This window comes from Littorina saxatilis, linkage group LG7, assembly GCF_037325665.1.
Source record: "Littorina saxatilis isolate snail1 linkage group LG7, US_GU_Lsax_2.0, whole genome shotgun sequence".
Lineage (NCBI taxonomy): Eukaryota > Metazoa > Mollusca > Gastropoda > Littorinimorpha > Littorinidae > Littorina > Littorina saxatilis.
Genome location: NC_090251.1, coordinates 8,005,767 through 8,031,136, shown reverse-complemented (window position 1 = coordinate 8,031,136; position 25,370 = coordinate 8,005,767). Strand labels below are relative to the sequence as shown.

Sequence of the window (25,370 nt, the reverse complement as noted above, 5' to 3'; positions counted from 1 at the left end):
TATCTAACATCCTCCTCCTCCACCCGCGGCTAATCTGTCTCGTTTAAATAAAGTTTATCTGACGCTGTCCGCTCTATCTAAACTCACACTTAAACTACTCACTTATCGCCCCCCCCCCCCCCCCGGCACAAATCAAGAGCACACGATAATCCCAAAGAAATGACACTCCTCTTTCTCTCCCTCTTATTACTTACAGTTATACTCACACACCTGCGCGCGCACACACTCACATACACCTGACACACACGCAATCACTCTCGTGCGCACATACATCACACATAGCCAAGTCATGTATTGATTTTGGGCAAATAACGAGGGCAGTTTATTCAAGAGAATACCATCTGACAATGAGAGATATCATTGTGCAGTGATAAGTCCCAAATTAGAGGTACAACTCGTTATTCAGCCCAACTAAAGACAGTATACTAGGTTAGAGGTGGGAGGTTTAGGATTGTTGTAATGTTATACATGAAGGAGTTGCCTGGGCTACATGTGATCTGTAAGATGATCTTTTGTGGCAGCTGGTCTAAGTAGCCTAAGTACGCGTTGCTTTTCCAATCCCCCATCACCTTGACAATTTCCCCCGGCACACCACAACTCAACGCCCACGCGGCACCACCCCGCCGAAAGCTGTGGCTGGAGAAGTTTCCCCCAGCAACAGCGGTAGTCAAGCGCAGTTTCTTATTAAAGTCTGATCCTTTCATTGGGAAGACCTGCGCCTTGGGGTCCATCGGCCCCAACAAAACCAAGGTAACACAGCGGTCACGGCAGACACTGGACACAAGGGATGGAGTGACATTGCCGGGAGCTTAATTTCAACAGAGCGCTCTTTACGCTGAATCGTTTTGCTCCATTGGAGCGTTATTGACATGCCCGTACCCAGAATAACCACCTGGTCTCTTGTGAGCTGCTTACAAGGATCGAAGTTCCCGTTGTCCTGAAACAAGTTCGATCTCCGGAGAACTCCGAAAAAAAGCACCAAACACGCAGCCCAGAACACAATATCTTGCCTACACTCAAGGTCCAGCTGGCTTTTTATTATGTGTAGTAATTCAGGGGTGATTGGGGTTTTCTTATCAGTGGCACATCCCTTGCATTTTTCGATGCCCTTAAGTGTTGTCTGGACGTACCACGAATCCCTGAATGGGTGCGGCAAGCCGCTTTCAAGATGAAAAATGCGAATAATGTTGATGTATTGCTTGATGGAGGACGGTTTCAAACGTCGGGCTAGGTACGCTGCGTATTGCGCAACAGTCTGCTCGTTCACAGGCACTGGCATTATGTCCATCTCCCCACAGAAACGTAAATACGAGGTAAGGTGGGTGCGGTAAGTCTTCCTAGTGTTATCAGAAAAGGCACTTGCTCTGTAATCCAACACTTCTGCCGTCAGTTGCGCCCCTAATGGGGGCTGCTGGTCTGAAAAACAAGGAACAACAGGGCTTGGTCAGACATATGATCACACAGGTTGATGTCGGGGGGTCTCCCCCGGTGCCAGAATGTCAACAGACGCACTAAGTCTTCGCGCCGTCTGGGCTCATGGAGGCGGGAAATTGTGTCAGCCATGATGTTTACACTACCAGCCACATGTATCGCCGCGATTTTGCAGTTCACTTTTGCACATTCCCACGCCATTTTACGGAGCAGACTGTTCACATACTTATTAGTCGATCTGCCCTTATTAATGATAGCTTTTGCGACAGTACTATCGGTATGAATAATCACTTCTTGTCCGCACCACATCGGAGCCCATCGTGTCACTGCTTGCACCACAGCGCACACTTCTTTATAGTTAATATGTAGCTCCTTTGCTGCCTGCATGTCTTTTTCAAAGATGGTGTACTGCCAGTCACCTTGCCAAAAGGCACCCGCTGCAATATTACATGCATCTACATGAACATGCTGTTTTGCATTGTGAAAATAATATACTGTGCCGTTAAATACATGCATAAAAGAAAGCCACCATTGTACATCCTTATGAAATTCGCCAGATAGTTTCGCTTTGTGTCGCTGCTGCTGAAGGGGTTTAATCGTGTCCAGTATCCGCCGCAGAAAGAATTTTCCTCCTCTGACAGCCTGACAGGCCCAATTAAGGGACCCCGCTATGCTTTGTAGCTGAGTTTTTGTCGCGCGCTTCTTTCCTCGGATCTGGAGGAGTCGCTGCCGCAGTTGCTGCAACTTGTCACTTCCAAGTGACAGGGTGTTGTTTCGCGTGTCGATGTCGACACCGAGAAACGTGATACGTTGAGTAGGCCCCACCACCTTCTTCCAGCTAATGTTGAAACCCAGTTCCCTCAATAATCTAATTAAAGACAGTAACATGTCATTGCACTCTTGTCTGGTAGCTGCTACCAGAAGAAAATCATCAATATACGCTAACACACCTGGCATGCCTTTCCGTGCCATGCATCTGCGAATAGCTTGCGACAGGCGATGGAAGTGTGACGGCCCTACATTGCTGCCAAAAGGCAGCCGACTGTCAAAGAGATAAGTAGGTTTCTTTTCACCTGTGAAATGCCATTTCAGCCCAGTCATACAATAATCGTCCGGACTGATGCATACTGACCGATAGGCGGACTGCAAGTCTACTTTTGCACACCAATACCCTGTCTTCGCTAGGGCGCACGCGTCAGATACGGTTTGAAATCTCACACAGCATCACTGCTGAGCGCCTAGAACTGTACCCACGGAATATGCGCGATATAAGCCTCATTGATTGATTGATTGAAATAGAATAGTCGTTCATTGCCCTACCTGTGGGTTTGCTAGCGTCATGGATCAACCTGATGCTGCCATCATCCTTGGGAATCGCAGCGATAGCGCTTACCACAGTTGGTTTTCTACTAGCTACAATGTAATAACCTTTTTCTATCTGATCTAATAGCTCTTTTTCCACAGCTTTATGGTGTTCGTTCGATGACCTATGGTTTGTTTGCTCTACGTCTAGTACGCCTGCCCTACTCTCTTCTGTTACACGGAAACCGTTTCTTATGCCATCTAATAAAAAGGTTTTGTCGTGATCGCCTTCTAGCACCTTGTGCCACATTTGAGATTTAGCATTAATGGAATCACTATTTCCGAGAAATTTGCACTTATTGGAATCTAGCTGAGGGAACGGGCTGTTGAAGGTGTGGCCTACCGTTTTGTCGGCAATTCGCTGCGCTGTGTCCCAGGCTGGGGAAGTGGTAGCTGTCACTTTGTGGTCCTTGCCGGGGTGGCCCATGCCGCAGGTGTCGCAGACGTGGAGGAATCTGCAGCGGGACCCATAGGGACAGTCGCCTTTGTTGGTATACAATAAGCACACTTCCTTCCCGTTGGGTCCCGCTGGTCGCCGGGAACCGCCGCTGGCCGTCGTAGCCTTGCCGCCCTTGTTGTCTTGGACGCCATGCTGGAGCCGGTCCCGCAGGATCACCGTGGACAGGTGGGGGTTGGGGGTTCCCCACTTGAATCCGCTGGACGACTGGCGCCTTCTGTACTCGTCGTCGTACAGAAGCACCGACTGCCACAAGTATCTGGTCCCCAGCTCGCCTATCATCTCTGTGTACCGGAGGTAGGCGGTCGAGTCAAACCCGGGCTTCTCAGCAATCAACCTCGCCATGATGCGTGCGTTTGCCACAATCCAGTGGCAGGGGGAGACTTTGTCAAGTTTTGGTCTCTGGTTGAGTTTTAGGATGACACCTCCCCCGAGTGTCACCTCTTCCTCGGCCGCCATCGACCCCGGCACAAAATCCAGAATGGAAAGATAGGAGGTCTCACCTGTTGGCTGCAGTGACAAGCCGCCTAACAATCCCTGGAGTGGTTCCACGCTTTTTTCCTCTGTCACCCGCTGGGATAGTGGCCCTCCCCTGCTTCGCTTTTGCAGGGCCGCCACTGCTACTCTCAGCGCTACGTAGTGGCCACGCTTGAGACCCAGGCCCTCCAAATCCTGGGCAGTCACATTACTCAGCACATTGAGGGTGTTCAACTCCTCATCCTGGAGAACTTTAACCACCGTTAAAGGCAGATCTGTCGCCCACGCTCCAAATTCGAAGTCCATATTGCAGTAAGAAATAGTTGGCATATGCCCGCTGCGCCGCGCTGGTAAGGACTGACCACAATGTGTTGCTCTCCCGTTCTTATAGACCCCCGCTGATGCATCACACGTGCAAGCCCCCCGGCAACATGGACATTGCGGCTGGGCTCTTCTCCTTGACGTTCACAAATCCTCCTCTCCCCTCTCTTTCTAATTACGGGCCTAAGTGTTGATATCCTTCTTTACTACCCTCTCTTCCCTACCTGCCAACACTGATCCCTTTAGGCCTACCTCAAGTATCTAACATCCTCCTCCTCCACCCGCGGCTAATCTGTCTCGTTTAAATAAAGTTTATCTGACGCTGTCCGCTCTATCTAAACTCACACATAAATTAATCGGACAAATGTTATGCTATACTTTTTTTTAAATGATGACATGCCAAGATTCAGATAAACGAGGGTTGGGTAGGTGAATGGGGTTTTTGCCCGATCAGTTACAACCACATGCAGAGCTCACATCCATGAGAGGTGGCATTATATATAGGACAAATGTCCTGGACACTGCATTTGTCCTGAACAAAAATAAATCAATAGGATTTTTGTTTTCGCAACACAATGTCAGTTGCTTCTTTGGGTAGTGCGACACCCACGGGAATGAAGTCGGTCAGCTTGAAACGAAGCCTCGGGAGGGGGGAATGTCTTTCTTTGGCACCAAAGTTTCACTTTCTACACTACTCGTCAGAAGAAAAAAACCAGTACACATGCGTTTGAGGCCAGATCTTTCTGATCATGCCGTTTATCGTAAAAACAATTATATGACTGGAAAGGTTGTGTATTCCCCTAACTTATTCAGAAAACAGATTGAGTTTACATGACGTAGTGTCGATGCAGTGGAACCTACAACACAGACACACCCCAAAATCAAATTCCCAAAATCAAGGTTCCCGCGTTAAAATTGACAAACAATCAGAACTGCTAAAACGAAACATGTTTAGCATGTCCTTAGACAGAACAATCAAATCTGCATCCAAATCAGTCAGTTTTGTTCACATATCTTGTCTACCAAGGACGCTACGGCATGCTGAGCGGTGTAGGTCTCAATCCTCTCAGCAGGCATAAAAGGCAGTTATTGAAGCCGTTTTAGCGGGTAATGAGAAAAAAATGATACATTTGAGTAACTCGCCAACGCATTGTCTTCAAACTTTCAGTGATTTGTGTGTAAACTACACACGGAATCTTAAGTCATTTGAGATATTAGTTCTGCTGTTATGCGACATACCAGAAAGAGTTTTAAAAATAAAGATGTACCATGTCCGATTAAACAAACAAAAAATAAAATTAGCATGCATTTAGAGAGATTGGTGCAAACACGTGTCGTAAAGTAAATACGGAATTTGAAGGCAATGCGTTGGCGAGTTACTCAAATGTACCATTTTTTGTAATGGGTAATGGGTGAGTCTTAGTATTCATTTGTGTCTGTCCGTCCGTGGACAAGAAACTTAACGTTGAGGTTATCTCGGGTGTTTTTCTAGGTAGACCTTTGAAACTTTGCCCACTTTTAGGGTTTGGTGATCTCACGAAGTGACCCCGGCCCAGTTTTCTTGACCCTCGTCACATTTTGGAGTCTCAGGAGGGTCATGTTCGTTTCATAAAAAAAAAATAACGTTGAAGTTATTTCGGATGTTTTTGAACCTCGAGCTTTGACAGTTTGCACACTTCTAGGGTTTGATTACCTCCTTACTTGACCTAAGTTTGATTGACCCTATATAGTCAAGTGTTGGGCTCGCAGTGGGTCATGTTTAATAATAACTTAACATTGACGTTATCTCAGGCGTGTTTGAAGCTAGAGCTTTGAATTATTTATTTTTGTACAGTTCAAGGGTTTGCTAAACTCTTGACATGACCTTAGTTTGATTGACCCCGTCACATTTTAAGGTCCTTTCGGGGTCATGTTTGTACAAACTTGTTGAGGTTTTCTCAGTTATTTGGGAAGCAAAAGTATGACAGCTTACTAGCGCCAAAACTAAAAATTAGTAATTAACCCGTGAAAGTTACTAATTTTCACGAGAACATTACAATTATGACGTGAACATGACTACTTTTCACGTGTTACTTACTAATGTTCACGTGCTAATAACTAATTTTCAAGTGTTAATGTCTCATTTTCAGTTTTGCCTCGCTTCCTGACGGCTTACTAGTACCAAAACTAAAAATTAGAAATGTTCACGCGTGAATTACTCATTTTCATGTGCCTCGTGACTGTGGGGGCTCAATGCGCATGCGCGACTGTTACACCGGCCAGAGCGAAACATCCTTCGATTCGAACTTGTCTGGTCCATAGTTCTTTAATCCGATGCAAATTAACAATAAGGGCTGAGCGCATGTGTAGATAACCGTGACATACAACTGTCTGTCCGACAACTTGTTGAATAACGAATTCTTTCTAAAGATATTTGTGAAAGTGTGTGAGTCTCGACCGAAGAGATCCGTCTGCTAGTGGTCGGACCTTTAGCACAAGTCCGGCGGGCCGCCGTTTTTCCTCTCTCTGTTCGAACATTTTCGGATCGATTGTCCTTCACTAATACACTACAAAGCAAATGTATGAGTGTGGTAGTGGAAACAAATATGAGGTACGGCTGTCTGCCCGAAAACTTATCGAATAAGGAATTATATTGAAAGATATCTGTGAAAGTGTGAGACCGATCAAAAGTCCGTCTGCTACGAACAGCTTCGATTCGAAAGTTTTTGGGGGTCGATTATTCTTTTCTAAGATACCCAAAACAACGTTAAGGAAAGCGATATTGCAGAAGACTGTGACATGCATCTTCCCGTCAGATAACTTGCTCGATAAGGCCTTCTATTAAAAGATATTTCAGAAATAATGTGAGAGTGATGATTGTCGGACGTTGAAGCCTCTCAGTGCGGACTCTTAAAGTCCGACTACTGTGACCAAAAACGAGGCAACAATGAAAATTAGTAATTAACACTGCTAATTACTACTTTTCAATTGAAAATGATAACCCTAGGTTTTGGCACTAGTAAGCCGTCATACAAAAGCTTCCAAATTTCACACAATTGTAATTGTTGATAATCAACCGACATGACAAATTTCAGAGGCACAGCATGACATATTTTTGTTGGAAATGACTTTCACCACTGAAAATATATAGTTTAAGCGGCCTTATATTGTCCGAAACAATTGTTCGAGCATTACGGACTCGACAGAGCAACTGCTGGCTTATTCTTCTTCGCTGCCCGACCTGCCGCAAGTTGTACCTCGCTCTGCCACTCACATGATAGATTCCTATAGTATTTTGTTTTTTAAAGGTAGAGTTGAGTATGTTTGCATGCAACAAGTCCGACAAATTCAATGAAAAGTGGCTTATGCTCTGCCTTGAAAACATTGATTTTTCACCAAGTTTCCAGATATTTCATTTCATTTCATTTCATTTCATTTCATTTCATTTCATTTCATTTTCATTACTTTATTGTCCCATCGCTGGGAAATTCGGGTCGCTTCCTCCCAGTGGAAAGCTAGCAGCAACGGAGTCGCGCTACCCAGGTGTCTGCGTGTTAAGGTGTATTCAGCCACCTGCACTTATGGCAAAATGACCAAGGTCTTTTACGTGCCATTGTGATGACACGGGGGTGGGACATGGCTTCCGTCTCTGGGTCTGCACATAAAGTTGACCCGTGTCCGTGCATTCACTCACTTTGAAAATCATCATTTGATGGCAAAAAAGAAGGTGAAAGTGACAAAATTAACATCATACAGGTATTCTATTTCTAGGATGTTCAAAGTACTAAAACAAATCACGTCATGGATCGTTTTGGACCAAAATTCTCTGCCACCTCTTACCTTAAAAGCCAGGTCAGACCTGCACTGGTTGTACGTGATCCTTCACAGGGTCAGCAGGGTCATTTAAAAAATATCTGGTTTGTTGTTTACAGCGTGTCTTCCCGGACACTACTTTAAGAAGTCAGAAAACAAATGTGTGCCATGCGGGTCGCCGTGCAAGTACATTTGTGATAACCTCTTTGGATGCAACACGATTGGTAAGTTGAACATGTCTTTGATTTTCTTTGGTTTTTATAACCATTATGGATAAGTCAAACTAGCAGGTTGCTCTGATATAAACTGAGCAAAAGAATACACTTGGCCAAAATATTATTGCGACAAATTTCGCACCCAAATTAAAGCATTAATTCTCATGGCATTTCAATGAAGCTTTCTATACCATTCAAGGCCGTCTATTTGGATCATCTTTCGGATTAAAGATTTCTTTTACATGGATCACGTGACCGCCTTTCAAATAAGGGTACCCTTAAAGGGTCCAATAAAAGAAATCGACGAACAATCACAAAAGACAAAACTTTGCAATTCTTACGCGAGAAACGAATGTCAATTTAATTATCTACCCAGAACATGTTGTTTTGTTAAGCTAGCTGACGTATTTCATGTGCTATGGTATTCCTATTAATGCAGGTGTCGATCTCATGAGCGGTCAAAAACTGGAACTTTTGCATTAATTTCCAGGGTATCATGACAAAATGCGCTGTATTTCAGCAATGACTTGGTGGATTGCTTTTAAACTTTCTGAATGTCAAGGTCACAGTTGGGTATATTTCGGGTTAGTGGGAATCGAGACGAGGTTGTGGTGTAAGTGTGTGTGTGTGTGTGTGTGTGTGTGTGTGTGTGTGTAGAGCGATTTAGAGAAAACTACTAGACCGATCTTCATGAACTTTTACATGGGAGTTTCTGGGTATGATATCCCCAGATGATTTTTTCATTTTTTGGCTCACGTAAGTGTAGCCTATGCGATCGTAACTTTGTCTGTCTGTGCGTGCGTGCGTGCGTGCGTGCGTCTGTGCGTGTGTATGTCTGTGGTAGAAACTCTAACATTTGAAGACGTCACATTACATTGACGTCACATTATGACGTAAGAGGGTTAGACGTCACGCGAAGGAAGTACTGACAGTCTCGGTCATTATTATTTTGAGCGCGCCGAGACTAGTTGGCAGTCGTGTCCTTGTAAGTAGGCTATAACATGCAGACAGACAGATCTAGATCTAGTGTCTCGCTTTCTTGCACAGTTTCACCTATGCTCTTTCTGTGTGTGTGTGTGTGAGTGTGTGTGTGTTTGTGTGTGTGTGTGTGTGTGTGTGTGTGTGTGTGTGTGTGTGTGACGGAGTGATTGAGTTTGTGTTACTGTTTGTCGATTTCTTACGTGAGCCTTGATGGCTTCGCCTCTTGTTTGATAAATGTCTTTGAAGACGTCATATCCGGCTTTTCGTGAAAGTTGAGCGGCACTGTCACGCTCTCATTTTTAAACCAAATTGGTTGACATTTTGGTCAAGTAATCTTCGACGACGCTTGGACTTTGGTATTACATTTCAGCTTGGAGGCTTACAAATTAATTAATGAGTTTGCTCATTAAAGTTGTCATTAAAATCGATTTTTCGCAAACAGATTTAAAATTGATTGCATCGTATTCTTCATCACATTCTGAATCTAGAAATATATACATAATTATGTCATGTTTACTCTTAAAATGTGATCACAATTAACGAAATTAGATTAATTAGTCTTACGATTAAAATTTAAGAAATCGATCCAAAAATGATTTCATCTTATTCTTTATCGTTTCCTGATTCCAAAAACATATAGATATGATAGGTTGTATTCTAAACAAGCTCAGAAAGTTAACACGAATATAGAAAAGCGCGCTTTCCTGCTTAGCACAATACGCTACCGCGCTATTCTGGCGTATGCATATCACTGCGTTTTGCACGTGGGAGGTGAGCGATTTCCTTCTCGCGTGGATTGACGTAGCTGTTCTGTCTTGGTGAAAAAAATACAGTGCGTTCAGTTTCATTCCGTGAGTTCGACAGCTTGACTACATGTAGTAATTTCGCCTTACGCGACTTGTTGATTTATATTTCGAAAACGAGGGTAATTCGTATGAGCAGTTGGTTTTCTTATCTTGTGGCACATGTTGCGATCGTGTATGTGTGAGTGTGAATGTGTGTGTGTGTGTGTGTGTGTGTGTGTGTATGTGTGTGTGTGTGTGTGTTTGTGTATGTGTATGTGTTTGTGTGTGTGTGTGTGCATGTGCGTGTGTGTATGTGTGGGTCTGCCTGTCTCAGTTGCTTACGCAATTGCTGTCTGTATTACAGTGAATTACAACGTGGTGGCAAAGTTCACTGGGGTTGAGATGAGCCCACTGGATGTGGGTACGGCAGACAGCACGACCGATCTACGGGTGAGATCGGCTCTGTCCACAAATGCCGCGGAATGTGCTGCCACCGGGACACAAACGGACCAAAATTACTATAGATTCTGGAGAGTTGCCAAAGCAGACACTTTTCGTGTCTTCCACTTTTATGTCACACCCACTCTAAACTATGAAAGTAAGTTTCTTGTTAATCTTGGAAACACCAGTGTGTTGTGTTTTCTTTTTCTTATATACTTTTCCCACTTAGAATTATCCCTTAAGGGGGGACAGGGTAGGCAAGCACTTTTTTATTTTATTTTGGAAACAGCTTGCTGCTTGTTTGATTTTTGCAAGCAGAATAACCTAATTAAGGGAAACCATTTTAAATTTTGAGTGAAAAGCAATTTTTGGGGGTTTTATTCACCAAAATGTGAGAAAAACGTTATAAAATGTGCTTTTTTTTAAAATGTTGCAGTTTGTGAACCAGTGCATGTTTTGATCCAATTTTTCTTCTTTGCAGCAATATGTGTGTGTTTAATAATTCTGTGTATCGAAAAGCATTTCTAAGCAATATATTATTGAGTCACTTGAGAAAATGTGACTCTATGTAATCGGTCAGTGTTAGTCTGTCCGGCCGGCCGTCCGGCCGGCCGTCCGTAGACACCACCTTAACGTTGGACTTTTCTCGGAAACTATCAAAGCGATCGGGCTCATATTTTGTTTAGTCGTGACCTCCAATGACCTCTACACTTTAACGATGGTTTCGTTGACCTTTGACCTTTTTCAAGGTCACAGGTCAGCGTCAAAGGAAAAATTAGACATTTTATATCTTTGACAAAGTTCATCGGATGTGATTGAAACTTTGTAGGATTATTCTTTACATCAAAGTATTTACATCTGTAGCCTTTTACGAACGTTATCAGAAAAACAAGGGAGATAACTAGCCTTTTCTGTTCGGCAACACACAACTTAACGTTGGGCTTTTCTCGGAAACTATAAAAGTGACCGGGCTCAAATTTTATGTGAACGTGACTCCCAGTGACCTCTACACTTTGACGTCTGCTTTGGTGACCTTTGACCACCTCTCTGAAACTATTCATCGGATTTGATTCAAACTTTATAGGATTATTCTTTACATCAAATTATTTACATCTGTATTGTGTTGTGAATAGCAATTTCTTCCTGTCCATCTGATGCCTCATATAATATTCAGAACTGCGAAAGTGACTCGATCGAGCGTTTGCTCTTCTTGTTTTAATTTAGCATTTTCAGTTACCGGTTCAGTTCTGATAAGAAAAATACATGAGATCCTAACTGTCAGACTCATAAAAACCCAACCAATGCACTGAACTCTTATTCCATACACAGAACTGATGCTGTACAACTCATAAACAACATATACAAAAACTGAACAAATCCATCAAGCCTTTCAAAAGTTGCAACATTTTAATTGTAGCGTTTTGTCTGAAAATTACATTCAGAGAAAACAGCATTTTAAAGATTTGAACCAGTACATAAAAAAACCAGTAGCACAGTGCACCCTGGATTCATATGTTTTTATCAGAATGACCACTTTACTATGTAGGGAAAAGGATTTGACAATCAAATTATCAGGATTTTTTTTATATACATCATATGAAAACAACCATCTTTGTTTGTACCGATATGAAAACATGAATCAGAACCAAACTGTCAGACTCATAAAAACCCAACCAATGCACTTAACTCTTATTCCATACACAAAACTGACGCTTTACAAATCATAAACAACATAAACAAAAATGAAACAAATCCATCAAGCCATTCAAAAGTTGCAACATTTTAATTACAGATGTTTGTCTGAAAATTACATTCAGAGAAAACGGCATTTGAAAGATTCCAACCAGTACCTCAAACTAGTAGCACAGTGCAGCCTGAATTGATATGTTTTTATAAGAATAACCACTTTACTATGATGGGGAAATGATTTGACGATCAAATTATCCAGACTTTTTTTAAAAAATCATTTGAAAACTCATCTATGTTAGTGCAGATATGAATCAAAACGAAACTGTCGGACTCATAAAAACACAAGGAATCCACTGTATTCTTATTCCATGCACAGAAATGGTGCTTCACAAATCATAAACAACATATACAAAATTGGAACAAATCCATCTAGCCATTCAAAAGTTACAACATTTTAATTACCACATTTTGTCTCAAATTACATGTAGAGAAAACAGCATGTAAAAGAGTCTCACTAGTACCCCGGTAAACTAGTACCACAGTAGAGCTTGAATTAATGGGGTGTTTTTTTTAACCAGAATAACACTTTAACTATGAAGGGGAAATGATTTGATAATCAAATTATCAGATTTTTTGATTTAAAAAAAAATCATATGAAAACATTAAAAAAGTCAATTATCTGTGTTTGTGCTGATATGAAAATATTGATCAGAACCAAACTGTCAGACTCATAAAAACCCAACGGATGCACTGATTTCTTATTCCATTGCATAGAAATGATGCTTCACAAAATCATCAACAACATTACATAATTATATATACACAAATGGAACAAAGCTATCAAGCCATTCAAAAGTTGCAACATTTTAATTACAGTATTTCTGTGCTCAATCCTAACACTGCAGCAAATTTCTGTAAAGCTGAATGTCCCTTTCCATGTACCAACATGGTCATACGCGGATTATTTTAAATGCAACTTTACCACCCGAAGCGTTGCAAACACCGGGAGAAGAGTAAACAACTGCAGACTTGAATGGACACTCATATGCACTCCAGATGCAGGGCCTGTGCAAATCCTTGGGGTGATGCATCACCTTCTTTCATAATCAGACTGCTATCAGACAAGCATTCAGTACAGGATATAGACCTTTCAGCAATAGATTGAGCTGATCAATGTTGACAAAAGCCCAACACATGTCAGCGGAGTGACGTTGCACAGTACCAGTATCCATATCTGCTTGTGATGGGTCAGAAGATGGCAAAGTATCTGATGTTTCTGCTGTGGAAGAGGGTAGTTCCGGTTTAGCAAACTTTTCCATCAGGTCAATCTTTCTCCTCGCTGCCACCACAGGAGGACTGGCTCTCCCCTTGCTCCAACCTAATAAATACACAAACACTGATTTAATATTTGATACAACTGTCCATGGTTTTTGTTTGTAATAAGCTGCAAATTTTAAGACTCAATATAAACGTCAACAAGTGCTTGTACTTTATTTTGCAAATGACCATGTTACATGGGGTGTACCTCAACTTTTTGGCTAGGCCGGTAAATCAGAAATCCCAATCGGCCCCCAACCACTAAACCAGGCGGGTTTTCTTACAACCACCTCAGCGGCTCGTACCCACATATGTCGGTTGATGAACACACACACACACACACACAAAAGACATTCATTAATTTAACAGTGACTCATACTCATTACATGTGGATTTGCACTACTTATTAATACCCAAACACACACAACTTAATGACAAAAAAGTGTATGTTTTAATATATATAATGATAAATAATTGAAAATAAAAGCAGCCACGAAAAAGCAAAAGAAATCAAAGTATTCTCACCCTGTCACACACTAAACCTCACAGGTTATCCCATATATATACATACCGGCCCCTATCACAAAATTTACATGTCAAGTTTACCATGGGATTTGAGTAACCACACAATCACATACACACAGGAACTAATACTGAAACTAGCTGAATTATTTTCTTTCTTTCTTTCTTTCTTTTCATATTTTTCTTTTAAAATTAATTTATTTCATCACACTTGCTATGTATTTGCTTGTTTCTTGTCTGTTGTCTGTTTTGTGTGTGTGTGTGTGTGTGTTCTGTGTGTGTGTATACATTTTCAGATTTCCTAAACCTAGCACTGTTTGCAGGTGATCTTTATGCTTTTGATTCATGATGATGAGTTGCATCCCCAGTCCTTTAGTTTAACTCTTTTTTTTTCTTTGGTGAAGTAAATTGGATCTATTTTTTTATTCCTTAGTTAATGGAAAAGATTTGACAACAATATTTCTGTCAATGATAGGTTGGTCAGCCATGCTGGTGTAAACCAATCCTTTAGAATTAGAGAACGCTCTCTAGTAGGGTACTTATTTTCCTACGGTCAATGACCAGAAACAGAAACTGTGTCAGTCGTACATCGCTCAGATGCTGCTTCTCAGTTTGACTCCAGACAAAGAATAATGATGACATGTTACACCATAGTAAGCTCTCAAGGACTGGCCAGCGAAGAACAATAAAATAGGGGTTGTGAAGACGATATCACAGAGATGATCGAGGGAGGGGGGGGGGGGGGGGGGGGGTGCGGCGACGGCATGGTCAGTAAATTGGATCAAGAAACCCGCAAAATACTTCAGACACAAACTGTTTATCATTTACCTGCAAACCCTAACACATTCTTACAACAACAACAACATAACAATGTGCAATAAATCACGTTGTCAAACAAACAAGATCGAAAAGAGAAAGAAGCAAAACCCACCTCGTCGAGTCAAGAATCTTAGAATGTCGTCTGCTTCAATTCGATCATGTTGGTTCATTTCGGAGTGTTGTTACTTCCTTCTACTGTTCGCTGCTGCTGGTTCATCTTTCTCTGATATTTCTTGCCACTATGCCGAACATTTCCAATGTTAGGGTTGTTCTCCGCAGCTCAAAACTTTGAAAAATGCTGCTGAATCGGTGAAAAAGTCATGGATTTGTTGACACCGGGGGACTGATAAATTGTCTACTGCGCTTGCGCCAAATGCCTTTGACCTACATATATTTGCATATATTAATTCCGGGGTTTCGGTTGGAACGGATTCTCTCTCTTTGTGCCTATGTCAACGGAAATTCCCCAACGGTGATGACGTCATCTTGAAGAACGGAAATTTCCACACAGTTTGAACAGCGAAGGGTCATGTCATGTGCCCATGTTGGGCGCAAAGTAAGAATCCGGGGCAGAGTTGGAATAATCGGGATTTCCCGAAACCTCATTTGATTTCCAACAAAGCGCCGCATTTCCGGAAACGAGCTGCCTCGTTCTAGAAATGGCAACCCTTCGACTGGCACAAAAAAAGTATACCCTTTTCACAGGTCATGAATAAGGTATATGAAAAAGCAAGGTCTTATACAGGGGAAGTCTTGAATTGCGGGGGGGTACACTGTGTAACAATTCTCTCGGTGACACTCAGCGCATGCAGCTAGCTAGTTGCTGCTGTCTCCATCTATTTTGAACACAATGATTTTTTTCTCAGAGTAGAGTGTTAGTTTGTTACAACAGGCTGAAATCATCTTTAATTTGAATCAACATTTTGCAACTATCACATCAATATAGCGCACAGACTTGCACATCACGTTTTAAGAGCCTAGATTACCATGCAGTGACAAGAGCCTACTCAGTAAAGGGACGTAATGCTGTATCTGCAGCCCAGAGAGACTGTGTGAGTTTAATATATATAATCAGTTAAGACTGAGTAAAAACGGTTATCGATAGTTACCAGTGAAAAGTAACTTGTATCGGAACACTCTTGTTGTGTTTTGGTTGTTGTAAAATGCAAGATCTGAAACGTTAAAAATTACGTAAAATTGGTGCGTTTTGGTCGAGTGGGATGGGTCGTTGAACTGTGTTGTTACAGCCCGCCGAAGTTATCAAAAGCGTTTTTGCTTTTCGTAATTCGGTTGGTTTGGTGCGTTATAAAAGGCATCTGCTTTTTCAAGACTAAGCATTGATCACTTTAAAACACAAGGATCATCATAGGCCATCATGACTTGTATCATTTTACATCGCATTCTAAGAAAGAGCAGAATTCTCACTATGCGCGCGGTACATTTCTAGAATCGCGTAGCGCAAAGTTGGAATTCCTACAATGGCGGCCATTGTTGGAATTCCAAGAAAGCGCAGGTCATTTCCGGAAAAGCGCCGATGACGAGATGGGTCGCAACACCCACATTTACCAGCACGGAGTATCCAAAGTAGACCATTTTTTCGATTTTTTTGATAAAACACAGACAAAAACAACAAAACATCGGTTTGAAAATGGTTTTATTTACATGAATACATGTCTAAAATGACAAAAGCAGATTATTGAATGCATTCCAGGATGTTCAAAGGTGTGAAAAATGCAACAACCCCAAAAAGGTGTATGAGACCAAAAATAACTAATTTTGCCTACCCGGTCTGCCCTTAAAGTTACTGGACCTGTCAACTTCAGGTGCACGGAGCCCCTAGGGCTTTCAGTCATGCCTCGGGTAGCTATCCGTTTGAAAAAAAACAAAAAACAAGTTTTATTGACTTTCACGCACAGAGTTAAACACTGCACATTTTTTACGAATTAATTTTCGACTGCCACCGGGTAGGTCTTAGTCGCCCTCGGCCAGGCTCACATTAAGTCCCGCACGTGAACTAATTACGTCAAAGGCCTACATGGAAGTCTATAGTCTTGGCAAGAGGGAGAATTATTTCTGTTTTGAGTACTTTACATCGAGACATTGTGTGTGATGACGTAAGGATATTGTAAAAGATGGTATGGGGGTACATTTTGGCATACCGCACACAGTCTTTTAGCTTCAGAACGTGTTCACGGGAAATGGTAATTACTATTTGGCGGGAGATGCGAATTGACAAACCGCATGAAATTTCGTTTGGCTGGCAACACTAAAGGTATGTGCAGCTTTCCAAATAAAGGTTTCACTAGCTGTTAATGCATTTTCAATTGCGTACTGCAAGTTATGCCGACGTCAAATGTTTGTTGAGAGGCGTCACCATCATGTCACCATCATAAAGCGCTTAAGGTCCGATTCATTTGTTGCTGGCTGTGTAAAGGCGTGTTAAGCTCAAATCACCTCTTTTACTACATGTACGAATCTTACACCGAATGTTCGCCAGTTCCAAGCGACGTGCACACCAAATTTCAGCTCAATCGACCGGTCAGTTCCAGAGATATAATCTAAGTTTAGCGGACAAACAGACCGACAGACAGACATACAGACAGAGTGAACACTATACACTTATAAGGCCGCGTAAAACTAAGTTTTAAGGGGAGGCACTGGTGTTAAAAGTGATTGTTTTTTGTTTCTTAACTCTTGGGTCAACAAATGTTTCAGAATTTAAGTATTCAGTCCATCTCCTGAGAAAAAAAATGGACCATCGGTTGCCATGGTAGCAATCCAAGATGGCCGCCAAACTGCCCCTTTTTAAAACCCTCAGGCTTTTTTAAAACTGCATGAAATTTTGTTTTGATGCTTGTTATTTATACTTTAGCACAATGCAGAGAAACTGATAGAGTCGTTTTTGACTCACATGCGAAGCAAAAGTGAGTCTATGTACTCACCCGAGTCGTCCGTCCGTCCGTCCGTCCGTCCGGAAAACTTTAACGTTGGATATTTCTTGGACACTATTCAGTCTATCAGTACCAAATTTGGCAAGATGGTGTATGATGACAAGGCCCCAAAAAACATACATAGCATCTTGACCTTGCTTCAAGGTCAAGGTCGCAGGGGCCATAAATGTTGCCTAAAAAACAGCTATTTTTCACATTTTTCACATTTTCTCTGAAGTTTTTGAGATTCAATACCTCACCTATATATGATATATAGGGCAAAGTAAGCCCCATCTTTTGATACCAGTTTGGTTTACCTTGCTTCAAGATCAAGGTCACAGGAGCTCTTCAAAGTTGGATTGTATACATATTTTGAAGTGACCTTGACCCTGAACTATGGAAGATAACTGTTTCAAACTTAAAAATTATGTGCGGCACATGTTATGCTTTCATTATGAGACACATTTGGTCACATATGATCAAGGTCAAGGTCACTTTGACCCTTATGAAATGTGACCAAAATAAGGTAGTGAACCACTAAAAGTGACCATATCTCATGGTAGAAAGAGCCAATGAGCACCATTGTACTTCCTATGTCTTGAATTAACAGCTTTGTGTTGCATGACCTTGGATGACCTTGACCTTGGGTCAAGGTCACATGTATTTTGGTAGGAAAATGTGTAAAGCAGTTCTTAGTGTATGATGTCATTGCTGTAAAGGTCAAGGTCAAGCATGTGAGTCGTATGGGCTTTGCCCTTCTTGTTTTGATATCTAAAGTCATTTAAAAAATATCAGTGATGAAAGTGAGTGATGTTGAAATTCATGAAAAAACGCCCCCCAAAACGGTATAACTTCTCAATAAATATATTTTTTAAGAAAAACCTTTGTCAGTTTCTGCAAAATAACACACTCAAGATGTATGCAAAGTTTCAACAACGCAAGTTTATTAGAAAAAAAGCCTTAGGCTTTTGAAGTGACACAAAAGTAGTTTTGAAAAAATACACAAAACGTGAAGAAAATGTATTTTTTGTACACAGACGTTTATGAAACATGTAACAAAACAACACTAACAAAACAACAAGTCTTGCTTAGTTCCACAAGAAAAACAGAAACTAAATTCAACAAAATTTAAAATAACAACAGCCAGTGTTCTGCAAGCACCAAGGAAACTGTTCGAAGGTCACAATGATCAACTCTCATCCGTTATGTGCACGCTGCGTAAAGTATGCCAATCCATAACTCCCAACTTGTTATCAGTGAAGCCTCTTATCTTGGACCTCTTTTGGACTTGCTTTGAATAATTAGGGAGTCACATGACAGTGTCCTTTACTTTCTATTCTACAATATTTGGGTTGACTTCTGTGAATTGCCTTGCAATGCCATGGGTACTTTGGAAGCTCCTCTCCAGCTTCTGCATCTGTAGAGACAACATAAATTCAAAATTAATATATGTCTATGGCAAACTCATATACTGCTATTCACATGTTCCCAACAATGACCCCCCCTCCCCCACCCTTACACACACACATTTGAAAAAAAAGGTATTGTAATGTGATACATGTAACACGATATTTGGGCGCATGCATATGTCAGTGCTGATAGTCAAACAGTGAACAAAAAGATGTTGACAAATCATGTGAATGGTGCTAAGGCAGTGCCGATCTGGTTTACAGTTATTGCACATACATTGCATGCAGAAACCATATGGTCTGCATGGGAAGTATGACCACAGGCAATGTTCACTCACTGGGCCATGTGAATGCATGTTTGTTTGAGCCACAAGAAAACTGTGATCAAAGGAGCAAGCTATATATAATATGCTCGAGAAAATAAATGAGGAAAGAACAGATGTTTTGCCCCAACACTGACAAACCTTGTGACAACCAAGCTTCACAGTAGCAGCACATAACTGACTAAATTTGCATCCTATTCAGTGTCTTTGCATCAGGGTGTTGTTACTTAGATTCTGTTCTTCAGCATAAAACAGTCACACACACACACACACACACACACACACACACACACACACACACACACACACACACACACACACACACACACACACACACACAGAGCCACACACATAACTAAACAAATATATAAACTTCTACATGTTTGTCAAAAGAAGAAAAAAATATATACCTACTAGTCTACCATCTTGCTTATCAGCTGCTTGGAATCTTCCCTGCTCTGCTTGGGCTAGTATTCACTGCACCAGATTTCCCAGGAGATGCAAGTTGCACCATGGCTGAACAAAGTCATTTTTGTATTGATTGTTCTTTTTCTAAGCAGTTTATTTGCTTTTTTCAAGAGAAAAGATATAGGGCCTGCCTTCTCGTTGCCATAAATGGCAAACTCCGTGATGTCCTTATTGCCGTACGCATTTCGCTCCGCAACTCTAAAATAAGTCGTGGCTCAAAACACTCATGGCAACGTGCTTCAAACGTACACCACCGATGGTGATTTCTTACTCCATCCCAGCTGTTGCAAGGGAAGCAGCATAGTTTCCAGCCAATTTTCATTCTGGACGAAGAAGAATGCACAAACTTGATCTTCCGATTCGTTCGTAGCAATAGCAGACGACACTATCGACTCGCACTTTCTTTTTAAACTTCTGTCACGCCAGCCTCTGCAACTGATCTGATTTTAGTCGATAATTATCTCCTTTGCGTGTCAAGCACTGGAATCGTGGCAAAACGTGTGATAAACTGAAGTTTCCACAAAAATATCCAAGAAAAATCGCAGCTGTAGATGAGGGCCCCAAAGGGTTTAAAATCGTGATCGTGATTGGCGTTTTTTGACTTTTCTGTGACCGTGATTGCCGAAATTTTCATTTCTGTGATCGTGATGGGACTTTGCCCGTGATCCGTGATGACAAAAAAATCAAGTCTCGTGATCGTGATCGTCATTTGTTTTCGTGATCGTGATGGGCATTATTGCAAAGCATTTTATTTTCAACGTACATTTTTCACAGCTGGATCACTCTATGATCCTCTATTCGTCAAGGAGCCAATCCCGATTGAAGGGAAGCAACAACACATTCAGAAATATGATTTTGACAGAGATCCAATCAGAAGGCAAATTGCAAAAGTCTGCCAAACTTCATCCAATGGAAGGGCTTCGTGCAAAAGTTTTGAGTGCATTCAGTCAAATTCGAATTCGAAGATCAAAAATGGCGTGCAGCGGTACGGTACTGTCATCGAACTTCTGTTATATTTTGTGGATTCAAGCCAGACCATCGTCGCGATATAACCTTCGTGGTTGAAAACGACGTTAAACACCAAATAAATAAAGAAAGAAAGCCAGACCAAAGCAGGCGGCGAGAATGCCTTCCTTCTGCGGGTCGGTCTTTCCGAAGACGAAATATCAAGGTATGTTGATCTATGTTGCTCTATGACTGTTCTGAATGAAGGCAAAGATCTTGAAATTTGTTCAAGATCTTTGAGTTTGAGTGAGATCATTGACATTGTCGACATTGCCACGTCCGGCTGTCACTCGCTCAGTGTGACCTCGACTGGCTCGAGATCGAGTCTGCGTGTAGCCAAAACCGAAACTAGAAATGTGTTTTTTCATCCCAGCAACGTGGACACGCTTGGCATAGATTCTAATTGTCGCTTCTTTGCATTAAGCTTGGATTTATTTTAGCGCCTGTAAACTTTACTATCAACAATGGGTTAAATTCAGAAACAATGGCGGGGAGACGTGTCAGTTTGGGTCATTTGATCCTCATGTCAAAGACGATCAAAGTCATGTTCGTTGGGGATTTTGTCAGGCATGTTACTTTTCCGGTAATTGCCGGAAATCCGATAAAGCCGTTTTCAAAATCCGGTAAAGTCAAATTTATTCCGGTGAAGTTGAACAATTTCCGCAAAAACGATCCGTGTGAATATCGCGCAACGCGACCGGGCGCCGGTCTAAATGAAGCCAGGCACAGTTGTGTTGTTTTCACCAGTTTGGAGGTGTGCTGAATGGTGGTGGGGGGAGGCTAAAATGGGATTTTTAACAAGATCACAACACTATTACAGCCCTGAAAATGATGCCCAGAATGCACCAGATTGCACAGATTTTAACCGTTTTTAGAAAAAAAATTCGGGGGGGCATGCCCCCGGACCCCCCTAGTTGGCTCGTCTGCTTCGCAGGCTCAGGCTTGTGGCTTCGCCACTGGCACTGCGCGCTTCTTTCAGGTAAAACCAGTTTTGGCCTGTAGCATTCCTGTTTGTTTTTCAAGGCCATGAAACCAGGCGATGGTGTACCTCAAATTGTATGGCAAAGTTGAAAATAAAGAACCCATTACACATACATGTACTTTAATTTCAATCCACCCAATAGTTTTTGAGAAAATGGGTTTACAAGATTTAGCTCTGGAAATGTGAAATTGTGCAAGTATGTATTCATGTGTGTGAGTGAGGGTGTGGGAGTTGAATGTGTATGAGTGGGGAGGGAGAGAGAGAGAGAGAGAGAGAGAGAGAGAGAGAGAGAGAGAGAGAGAGAGAGAGAGAGAGAGAGAGAGAGAGAGGACAATGAAAACAACATTCTTGTTACTGATTACAAATCATGATATGTATTTCTATGTGTGTATGAAAGAGAATTCAACAAATAATAATAAGAAAGTGCAACAGTTCTCACTTTGTGTTGAACAAACAATAGATCCAGAGGAGTGAATTACTGTGTGGTTGTGTTTACTTTGACACGTGCTTTCTGTACCTGAAACTTTTACCGTGACCGTGATTTGCCACTGGTGTTCGTGATCGTGAAAACAAAAATCAAGGTAACTGTGATCGTGAAAGCTAAATTTTCCCTTCCCGTAATCGTGATGATACCCCCCCTTTGGGGCCCTCGTAGATGTTTCACATCGCCTTTGGCGAGTGTTACGGGTGGTTTTTCGTTTAAGTGTCTGTGTGTATTTGTTACTATATCAGAAAATATGCGTGCTCTGCTCTGTTTACTAACTAACTTTTACTCACACACACACAGCACTCAAACTAGGTACAAAGACTGAAACACAATTACTGCCCTTTGCCCTCGTACCTATATTGTAACATCAACACAAAAATACAAATATGTTATCTCTCATGCAGTCTACAAATCACTTGCATTCATGTATAATAAGAATAATATCTTGAAAACGCGTAGGAGTCTAACTGTCTCACGATTGACGAAGTCCTCGTCTCACACAATTCTTCTGACGATTATGTTTCCTGTTTAACACAGTTTCACTTTACGCACATTTCACATGTCACGTAATTCTCAGTTGACGACGTCTTCGTCTCACACAATCCTTCTGACGATTATGTTTCTTCAGGGGTAATTCACAAATACAATGACTACTCACTATTAAGCGGGTACATACTCTGGATCCATATCACCCACGACGAAATACAGCTCGTGGTGACCATGGGGTGAGGTTCCACCGGTTTCCAGAACTCCAGCGCTGATACAACCTTGCGCCCACAATCACCGGATCCGTGGCGCCAAGGAGGGAATGCCCGTCTCTTCTCTCTCTCCCGCCGCCGAGTGGTGCATCCGTCACTCCGACCGGGGTGCTGCGTAAAAAGTTTATGTAGAGGTTACATGCCGAGTCTCAGTGATTATTAAAAATAATGGTCGAAGTTAGCGGATCATGAAAAATGCGAGCTTTAGCGAAGTAAAAGAAGCGAAGTAAAAGAAGTTCATGCTGGAAACTTCCTGAAGCGTTAACATACGCATCTTGCGAGCAACAACTGTCGGAGCTGACACAAGACCAACAAGTCGCGTAAGGCGAAGATACAATATTTAGTCAAGTAGCTGTCGAACTCACAGAATGAAACGCAATGCCATTTTACTCGTAGCATCGTCAGGCCACCGCTCATGGCAAAGGCAGTGAAATTGACAAGAAGAGCGGGGTAGTAGTTGCGCTAAGAAGGATAGCACGCTTTTCTGTACCTCTCTTTGTTTTAACTTTCTGAGCGTGTTTTTAATCCAAACATATCATATCTATATGTTTTTGGAATCAGGAACCGACAAGGAATAAGATGAAAGTGTTTTTAAATTGATTTGGACAATTTAATTTTGATAATAATTTTTATATATTTAATTTTCAGAGCTTGTTTTTAATCCGAATATAACATATTTATATGTTTTTGGAATCAGCAAATGATGGAGAATAAGATAAACGTAAATTTGGATCGTTTTATAAATTTTTATTTTTTTTTACAATTTTCAGATTTTTAATAACCAAAGTCATTAATTAATTTTTAAGCCACCAAGCTGAAATGCAATACCGAACCCCGGGCTTCGTCGAAGATTACTTGACCAAAATTTCAACCAATTTGGTTGAAAAATGAGGGCGTGACAGTGCCGCCTCAACTTTCACGAAAAGCCGGATATGACGTCATCAAAGACATTTATCAAAAAAATGAAAAAAACGTTCGGGGATTTCATACCCAGGAACTCTCATGTCAAATTTCATAAAGATCGGTCCAGTAGTTTAGTCTGAATCGCTCTACACACACACACAGACACACGCACATACACCACGACCCTCGTTTCGATTCCCCCTCGATGTTAAAATATTTAGTCAAAACTTGACTAAATATAAAAAGCATTCTGATCCACTGATCCCATATGCGTAACAAACACTACATTATGCCTGTCAAAGTACTTCTTTCTGAGTTTTCTTTCTTCAACTCACAATTTTCAAGCATGATGCTTTCCAGCTCAAACATGTAAGGTTTTTCATCCGCATCATCAGTCTTCTGACCTTGAGTCCACGACTCTTCCAACATAGTAATATGACTCATCGGTGAGCACCCGAAGATGAGTTCACAAGTACTAAAATCCGGTACTGAAAGTACTGATGCCAAACCAGTAAGTAGCCACAAAATCATGCAAAACATTTTCTTGACCAATTTCTGCGAGTGCCACCATGGCCTACAGCAGCAGTAGTCCCAACTGACCTAGACTTTCCACTCGTAGCCAGTGAAAAACCACCTTTTAATCTGCTCACATCTGCCTGTAACTGACTGAGTTCTTCACGTATGACTGACAAGTCCTCAGAGACCTGAACCAAAGGTTTATGAGGAGGGTTTCTTCTCTTGGCCTGCGCACGATTAGTAACAGCTGTAACCGCCTCAACAGCAGGAAAACAGTCTGCAGCCTCTGAAATTCCCGGAATGTTGCCTATGATCAGATCAGCCACAGGGTCATTCAGGACACAACAAACTAACTCTCCCGAAATATAAGGTGACTCAACCACAACTTTCGCTTGAGGATACGTAAGTACTTCCCCACCAAACGTTTTACAGGTGACATTTCCACCTACTGATCTTTTTCCACCAAAAGACTACGAACTCCACAAACCGTAGAACCTGTGTCTCGAAGAACTGAACATGCACTGTCGTTGACACAACCATGTTCCAACTGCAAACTTCCAACTACCTGTGTAACTGGAGAAACGATCTCTGCAACAGCTGCATTCCCTGACACTTCATGCTTCTCCTCAACACCCGACCTAGCTATCAGAAACGGACACGTTCTCTTGTCATGACCCCCAAGACCACATCTCAGGCAAGGGTTTGTACTGTTCCGCCATGGACACTGTCTAGCCCAATGACCTTTCTCAAAACACAACATACAAGTATCTCCACTCTGTCGGAATGAACCACCTCTACGACCACCTGCACGACTACGTCTACTTCCACGAGGACTATACGCATCACCTTGTGAATGTGTCTGAGCGTCAGAAGTTCCTCTTCCATAACTCCAGTTATTCCGGTTACCACCACGTCCAGCAAAACCAGAGCCAAACCTACGCGACTGCTGACCACCCCTGTGATTATTGTCCTGTGAGAAA

General features: G+C 41.8%; 1 protein-coding gene and 1 long non-coding RNA gene across 2 annotated transcripts in view; one reads left to right on the top strand and one right to left on the bottom strand.

Moving 5' to 3' along the window:
• The window catches only part of LOC138972052 (uncharacterized), a 542,426-nt gene that overhangs the window by 457,758 nt on the left and 59,298 nt on the right, over positions 1–25,370 (top strand). The gene's annotated exons all lie outside the window — the stretch shown is intronic.
• On the bottom strand, positions 11,651–15,149 carry LOC138970638 (uncharacterized). Its single transcript, XR_011457031.1, has 2 exons — positions 14,722–15,149; positions 11,651–13,329 (listed from the first exon to the last, which is right to left on the bottom strand). It is a non-coding gene; the product is annotated as an uncharacterized lncRNA (long non-coding RNA).